This window comes from Cyprinus carpio, chromosome A22 (genome assembly GCF_018340385.1).
Source record: "Cyprinus carpio isolate SPL01 chromosome A22, ASM1834038v1, whole genome shotgun sequence".
NCBI classification, from domain to species: domain Eukaryota; kingdom Metazoa; phylum Chordata; class Actinopteri; order Cypriniformes; family Cyprinidae; genus Cyprinus; species Cyprinus carpio.
Window position 1 is genome coordinate 7,744,296 of NC_056593.1, and position 8,791 is coordinate 7,753,086.

The following is an 8,791-nucleotide window of genomic DNA, read 5'->3' on the forward strand; positions in this document are numbered from 1 at the left end:
AAACAAGACTTGAATTTTAAAACAGTTACTGATATAATGCTGAAAAAATGATGTGACATACAGCCAAGTATGGTGACCCATACTCAGAATTTGTGCTCTGCATTTAACCCATCCAAAGTGCAAACACACAACAGTGAACACACGCACACACCGTGAACACCCATTTATGCTGCGGCGCCCGGGGAGCAGTTGGGGGATCCGTGCATTGCTCAAGGGCACCTCAGTCGTGATATTGCCGGCCCGAGACTCGAACCCACAATCTTAGGTTTAGGAGTGAAACTCTCTAACCATTAGGCCACGACTTCTCCTGGTTGTGTAATAGTTTTCCAAATTTTAAGGTTATGGGGGAATATTAAGAGAATGTTCTTTTAAACATCAAACACAACCTAAAACATTTTTTCATGAAAAACCTTTCCGGCAAATAAATATTCTCGCGTAGCCAGACTTTTAGACTGTAGGCAGAAGGTCCAGTTATCTTGGCCGCTTTGAATGGCCAAGGGCCGCCCAAGAGGCCATATGACTGACAGTTAAAGCAACCAATCATGTTTCATTTTGTGCCGCGTCATGATTAGGTGCGTGGTAATGCCACCACAATAACAGACCGGAATGTAAAACTCTTAGACGTATTTTAAAGAGTCTATGCTGTGAACATATTTCACATACTTTGAAAATCCAGCGTTTAGTTGATCCTGATAAGCGCTCATTGTCACAGTTGTAAACACATCATCATGGCATCTTTGTTTCCAGGCGGAAGGTTAAAGAACACGACACGAACAACTCCCGGAAATCCTGTAGAATTCAACCAATCCGATGAACACTTCGAAACTCTTGAAGTTTTTTTCAATTTTTTGTGCCTTATGCACCCCGGGCGCCACAACATAAATGGCTGCCCACACACACTGTGTGTGTTCACGGTGTGTGTGTGTGTTCACTGCTGTGTGTGTGCACTTTGGATGGGATAAATGCAGAGCACGAATTCTGAGTATGGGTCACCATATTTTGTCTGTATGTCACTTCACTCACTCACTCATCAGAGACTAGTAAATAAACAACTAACCGCAAAACGCTGTTCTGGGAATCAAAAACGAATGTTTCCAGAACAATGTGGGAACCAAAAGTTTGCTAGTTGGGACTACATACTATTTAAAGAAACTGCAAACGTTTCGATAAATTCTATGTTACATTGCTGACACATGGCCAGTTATTTTAAATTTTTAGCTCAATTTTGAGGAAAATTGTCAACATTTTGCAGTTAGATCTTAAAAATGGGATGAATAAAACTTCTGCTATTCTCGATCATTCATCAAACTGAAATTGGAAGCTCACGTCAAATGCTTACAGAACATAAGCATACTGTGCACATTACAGTTACAAGAGTAGTATGTTAGCATGCTGTTCTGAAGATTAGTATTAGTGCGCCATTAACACAGCGAACAGGGATCATTCTCAAAACGTTTTTCTTAAACATTCTTCCAGTAAAGTTAGTCAAATTTATGTTGGCTTTAATAACATTCTCAAAACGTTATGATCCTATAAACATTACTTATCCATAATTCATGGAACATGGTGAAACATTCAAAAGTAACATTCCCATAACGTTTGCGAATTGATCAAATGGAACGTTCTCTTAATGTTTTCTCCAACATTCACATAACCAAGAAAAACTAGACTTTCGGGGAACATTTAGACGCAACGTTTGGGAACGTTACCAAAATGTTCTTAGAACATATTTTCATTACTGAAAAGTTGTTGAGATAAACTTAAACTCTGTAAAAGTTGCAAAGTCCGAGGAGCTGCCTTTTGAAATGCAAAATAAGTTAAGGACAAGTAAAAGTCTTGTAGACTTTTTTTTTTATCGTTTGTCATTGTTTCTCGGCTGGAAGTCGGCAAAACTAGGCCAAAGCGAGCCCAGCACACACTTCACTGTCATGATAATGTATTCAGTCTGTTGGCTGTGTTCTGTGAGGCGTTCAGTACGGTGCTCTCCACCGGTCTCCGCCGTCTAGTTTCAGATCTCTGCCGTCTCAGTAGTTGCCATGTGACCTGCGGAGGCTTGTTCCTGCAGCAGCTAGAGGTTCATGGGAAAGAATGCAATCATTCTTCCTGTCATGTGTGGTCATGCTTCACCTGCGTGTTTGATAGACAGAAGGTAAATGGTTTTTACGGAGGCGTAATTATACTGTTTGCCTTAGTCTTACGAATGAGCGGCCACATGCAAAGCAGTTATGGGTCTAGGTACGTTGAGGCGTTGGCGCATGTTGGCATTTATCAAACACACTGAGTTTTTTAATATCGGTCTTGATAAAAATTTTAGCCCTGAGATATAGCTGTCTGTCAGATTTTTGACTTTCAGTATAACATCTGCTCCACGCTGCAGCTTATGCAGACCAAGAGCCGCCAGTTAAACAATAATATTGAGAAAATGTATTGCAATTTAAAATAATTGGGGTTTTTTTTTATGCGTTTTTTTTTTTTATGTAATTTATTCCTGTGATGAAAAAGCTGAATTTTCAGCAGCCACTACTCCAGTCTTCAGTGTCACATGATCTTTCAGAAATCAGTCTAATATGTTGATTTGCTGCTCAACATTTCTTATTATCAGTGCTAAAACAGTTTAATATTTTTTTTTCTTTTAAAATCGTGATACGTTTTTTCAAGATGCTCAAAAAAAGCATTAATTTGAAATAGAAATCTTTTGTAACATTATAAATGTCTTTACTGTCACTTTTGATCAATTTAATGCATCCTTACTTAATGAAAAGATTTCATTTGTATTTTAAAAATCTTATATACAGTAGTGCATGTAAATGTTTTGTGCTGATATTTTCCTTCTTTATTTAGATAAATGACTGTTACATCAACAATAACTCTTTATATTTCTGGTTTCTGACTTGCTGATATAAATAAACTTATACGCAGTAGCAATGCTAATATTATGTTTTAATTTTTTTTATGTTTAAGTTATTTCACAAATATATTTTGTTTTTACACCAGGGGATTGGTGTGGAAGGTGTAGGCTGGGGTAGGTGTAGACATTAATAAAACACAATCTAACAGGTAGAAAATTAAATTAGAAACATCTAAACTTTTCAGAACGCACCAAGTGCACCGCTGGTCATGTGACAAGAATCAACGAATCAGCTTCATCCTGTCCCGTAACAAAATTGAAAGCTAAGCCAAGATGGAGAAACAGCTGATCATAGCTGTACAAGGATTGCCATTTTTTAAATGAATTTATTAGCAGAGCTACTGCAAGGGATTTTTAGTGCTGGAAATCCATTTATTTTTTGCTGAAACTTCTGCGTCTTCATAGAGAGGAGGTCATGGTTGCCTAGCAACGGCAGATGCCACGGGAGCGCAAGCATAGAGCGCAGGCTACAGAGTGCTTTGGAAAAAAGGAGAAAGCGGCGCGCCTAGCGTTTTTCACACGTTTTCAGGCGTGACATGCAAATGCAATTTTGTTTTGAAGGAGAATAACAAATTTTGCTGGACTTGGTTGAGACTAACGAGAACATTTGGCGAGTCCAATGATCAAGTCCGAGACAAGTCCGAGTACAAACACCAACGAGATCGAGACGATAGAAAAATATCTCGAGCCTTGACTCGAGTCTGAGACCGGACTCGAGTACTACAGCCCTACACAGTATTGATATTAGGCATTCAAAAATGTACATATTGCCTAACACCATAGCGACCTGCTAATGCTGTTTCCAGAGGCAAACGAAAAAAACAATATGTTAAATAAATAGATTCTCTAACATTCTCACTTTCAGCATCAGCAAGAATCCTCAGTTTCACACGACTGCTACATATTTAATGTGATATTATACAACAATTCTGATCATTCCTACACATCTTTCCTGTTAAAGCCAACCAGCCTGCAGGCGTTTGCTCTCCAGTCTGATATAAATCGGATCCATTTACTATTTTAATTGGCATCATCAGATCTCCTCGCAGTGATTGTGAATAAATGAACTCTTTGTGTATTGTACACATGGGACAATGGCTATTGTATAAGAATCTCAGGTTGGATTTCACTGGGAACAGGTGTGACTGTTGTTTTCGTCTCGCCTTGCCTTGTTGCGTCTGGGTCAAATTTGTTGCAATATGAAGTAAACGGATGCCTCTGAAACATCAAACCGTGAATATGTTTGTTTGGGCCCAGACATCCTCGCATTAAGTCATTTGTTTGTGTCCATATGGACACTATGCATCATTTCATTGTGACACGTTAATGTGTTGCCGTCTGTTGGTTTGTGTTCGCGAGCGCAGCGGCTCTCGGCTCGTAGGCTGGTGCTGATATATGGCCCTGCTCATCTCCTGTGCAATGCACATATGTTCAACCGAGAACATTATTGTGTGTGTGTGTAGATGCACAAAGTGCATTTGTCACTGTAAGCACAATGGATTTGCTCTCAAAGTGGTCTTTCTTTCATCAAAGGATTGATTTTTTTTTTTGTTGTGCACTCAAAAATATAAATATTCCAAAAATATGTTTTCACAGCGATGTCACAAAAGAACCATTTAGGGTTCCCCAAAGAACCGTTCAGAACAGTTCTTACAAAAGGTTCTTTGTTGGCATTGATGGTTCCATGAAGAACCATCCATGGAACCATTCCATTGCAGAAAAGGCTTCTTTAGATTAAAATGTTCATCCCACTAAGGGAAAAAAATGGTTCTTTTATGAACTGTTTATTCGAAGGTTCTTTGGAGAACCCTTAATGGTTCTCCTACAGCATCCTTGTGAAAACTCTTTTCAAACCTTTATATTTAAAAGTGTAGATTATTAACATGTTCTTCACATTACACTTTATTTCTTTCTTTATTGACATTGAAAGCATCCATAGAACCTTTCCATTGCACTAAAGTTTTTTTTTTATAGTGGCGATAAGTTCGTTAGATTAATTAAATATCCTTTACACTAAGAAAATAGTTGTTCTTAGACAGGTTCTTTGTGGAACCCAAAATGGTTCTTCTAGTGAGTGGTTACACTCTTAAAAAATAAAAGGATTTTTATTGGCATTGATGGTTCCATGAAGAACCTTCAAAATCCATGGAACCTTTCCATTCCAAAAAAGTTTCATTATAGTGGAAAAAGGTTCTTTAAATTGTTTAAATCTTCAAATAAATGGTTCTTTTAACAACTATTCATTGAAAGGTTCTAGGGTACGACGGCGTTTTAGTGCCATGTAAAAAAAAAAAAAATCTAAGATTACGAGATTAAAGTTGTAATATTTCGAGAATAAAGTCAAAATATTATGAGAATAAAGGCGAAATATTACGAGAATAAAGTCGAAATATTACGTGCATAAAGTCGAAATGATTCGAGAATAAAGTTTAAATGTTTCGAGAATAAAGTCGAAATGTTTCGATAATAAAGTCAAAATATTATGAGGATAAAGTCAAAATGTTTCAAGAATAAAGTCGAAATGTTTTGAGAATAAAGTCGAAATGTTTTGAGAATATTTAATGTCTAGTGTAAACTTGCTTAGTTATGTGCTTTCTATTCTTTAAGCTGATGATGAAGACAGGGTGTAGATACAGACAAGATTATGTAAATAATTTCACAGAGGGCTACAGAATCTGGTTTGAGCCAGTTCTGCAGTGACTGGCAAAGAGAGGTTAAAACAGGATCACTCAAGTGTATGAAAAACCCAAAATGGTTCTTCTATTGCATCGCTACACCCTTAAAGGTCCTTTTATAGTTGTAAAAGTTTCTTCACACTGATATAAAAATCGCCAAAAAAATACCCCAAAATTATCCCACTAAAAAACCTCATTAAAAATCATATCTAAACCTAATACCTAAACATAATTCTCACACATCTTGCTCATTCCTACATCCTTAAAAAATAAGTGCCGAATTCCACCACTGCCCCCCTTTTGCCCCCCCCACAGGAAGCCTTTATCCCAATCCAGCCCCCCAACTCCAGACCCAAACCGGGTGCGCGCAGTAGTGGAGTCGTCCACATCCCAACCATCTCTTCTGTCTTATTTCTTCCTCTCCTACTCATAATACAGCTCCTTTTTGAGCCTGATGGATTCTGACGCACAGTAAAAAGACTGAACGATTCAAGCATGCATTTGCACTAGGCCCTTAGAAGTCTGCACCTTCGTCTTCTGATCTCATCAGATGCTCAGTAAGTTCTCATGTCAGCCCCCCACAGGATGTGACTATTCAAAAACTGGTTATTTGTATGCTTTGGCCTGTTTTAAAGGGTTTTATGTAGCTCCTCTCCTGTATCACTATACCTGGGTGAATTTTACAAAGGTTGTATTTCACCCCAAAATATATCAAATATAGTTAATAATGAAAATATTTTAGAATTATGAAAATGTATGCCAATTCTGCAACATTAAGATTTTTCCAAATTCTTATTTCTATAATCTGAAAAAATAATTAAATAAATCAAATAAAATAAAAATTTCCCCAAAATACAGTAATGACAATTATAATTATTTGCATCACAGAGGAAAATTTAAATAATTGCCATTAAAATAATACAAGTAATGCAATACATACATCTTAATTGTCTCCAAAAAAAGGCCTATATTGTCATTACATAAAATATTATATTTTCTTCCCTTTGATTTTGAGATAAAAAATGACGCAGTTGTTGTAAGATTGTCCCACCTGCTAGTGCAATTGGGCTTTTTTGTAAAAAATAAATTTGTACATTTAACATATTTATACTGAAATATCTGTATACAAAGTGTGTATATGATAGTCGGGTTATGCTTTTGATTAATTCTAGGACACTAAAACACTTTATTTTTAGTACAATCTTTCATAACATTGGCATTTAACCCTTCTAGATGCAACATTTTCCTACATACAGTAGGCCTATTGTTTGTTTTGACAGTTCGCTGTGATGTCACAGTCTTAAACTTTAGTTTGAATTCATTAATGTCACTTTCCATATAGCTCTGACTGCGCCGCGTGTCGTTTGTTACTGTAAGTGCTCACATAAATCGATCAATAAAATATCATATTTTCAAAGTATACACGTGTCTTTTTGATCTCTCTCCCTCTATCTCTCACTCGCTCTCACTCTTGCTCAAATGTAAATTTTAGTTTCTATTCTGGCACCTCAGCGGCAACATCAACCTCTGAGCCCCGTTTTTCTCGTCTAGTAGGTTATTTTATTTTCCTGTTCCTGACGCCTTTAAATCCCGGTTTGTAGCCTATGTCTATATATTTTTCAGTCCGATCTGAACCTGTTTTGTATCAATTACATAATTTCTGACAACATAGGCCTATTCTGAAGCCTACTCTTTAACTGAGCGATGTTTGCAATAGCTTAAACCAGTCGCGAGCAGAACGCAATTGAGTCTTCATGTCTTTCAGCAGACATGTTGTAATTTATGCTGCTTTTTTGATTAGCTATGTCTTATTATTTAGATGCCAATTAAGCTGTCATGAACATTTCCTGGTCTCCAGCCGCACTGAAACCCTTCATTTCGCCATTGCTGCGTTTTTGTGCCAACAAAGTGCATGGCAACTGTCATAGAAATGCTGCCTTTGAAACTGCTTTGAGCTCAAAAGGTCAGTGCTTTGTTATTCTTTTATTTCGGTCAATGATGACTCATTTTCAGGGGCGTAGGGTGAGGAGGGGTGGTGGACAGGGACATGTCCCTACCAATATGCAGCGACTACCAAACTGTAGCAATAATTTTGATCAGTTAGCTAAATATAGCCTATGTATGTTTTTGTAATTTCGGACTCGTCATACCATTGATACTGCCTAAGAAGTTAAGTAAATACGATAGAAATCTGCGAAAAATCTCTCTCTCTCTCTCTCTCTCTCTCTCTCTCTCTCTCTCTCTCTCTCTCTATATATATATATATATATATATATATATACATATATTGAAATAAGTGCGTGCGGTTTATCTGTCAATCAGATGCATGTGAAAGTTGTGTTCGTTACTAGCCTACAGTAACAGCAGAGTATTATGTGCGCTTATTGTCGTTGTGAAATAATTATTCTTCTTTATGCAGCTGTGTAACCCCGTGTAATTGAAATAAACCCGCAATAATTTAAGTGCACTTAATTAGACGTGTCTTGACTGAAAAATAACAGGCTTTCGCAGCTGACTGTGTTCTCGGTTTCAGCCTACAACCGATTCACTCTGTTATACAATCGCGTCCACTTAATATCCCACCTCAAAATCAATTGCAGTGCGGGATGCATTGCCATAAGGCGGCAGGGGGCGTCGACTACCACCTGCAGGTGTCTACACCCACCCCTCCTCTTCATTGGAAATTCGAACGAACGGATCGTTTCAGTGAATCGACTCATTTGATTCATCGCCTCAAAATGGTCCTCGAAGGTTCTTTTTTGTTTACATTTTTATGCTTACATTACGATGTTTGCATTAGATTTTTTGATTTAGCAAATTTGATTTCATGCCAAATGCTGTCTTCAGCTCTTTAAGACACAACCAAACGTTTTATTGTTTATGTCTCCAACAGTTCATTGACCTTAAAGTTTTACTTCCAAACCATTTTTCATTGCTAGATGAAGAAAAGATAAATTCACTGCACTCACAGAAAAACTACAATTGGGTAAATGTTCATGAATCGTTCAATATCAACCTTGATGAAAGTTTGCTGGTCTTGAGTCTTAAAATGTGCACAGAACACACCTGTCAGATCTATGGAAGCCGTTTCTGCCAATGAATAAAAATAATACATTTTTATCTGAATATATTTTTATCTCACAACTCTGACGTTTTTCTCAGAACTGTGAGAATTAAAATCAGAAGTGCAAGAAAAATTGTTGGCAAT

The 8,791-nt window shown here is 37.2% G+C and overlaps 2 protein-coding genes across 3 annotated transcripts in view; both read right to left on the minus strand.

The window, feature by feature from the left end:
• LOC109047541 (protein phosphatase 1 regulatory subunit 29-like) overlaps positions 1–8,791 on the minus strand; it is a 905,211-nt gene that overhangs the window by 233,620 nt on the left and 662,800 nt on the right. The window lies entirely within an intron of this gene.
• The window catches only part of LOC109046565 (beta-1,3-N-acetylglucosaminyltransferase manic fringe), a 788,629-nt gene that overhangs the window by 103,858 nt on the left and 675,980 nt on the right, over positions 1–8,791 (minus strand). The window lies entirely within an intron of this gene.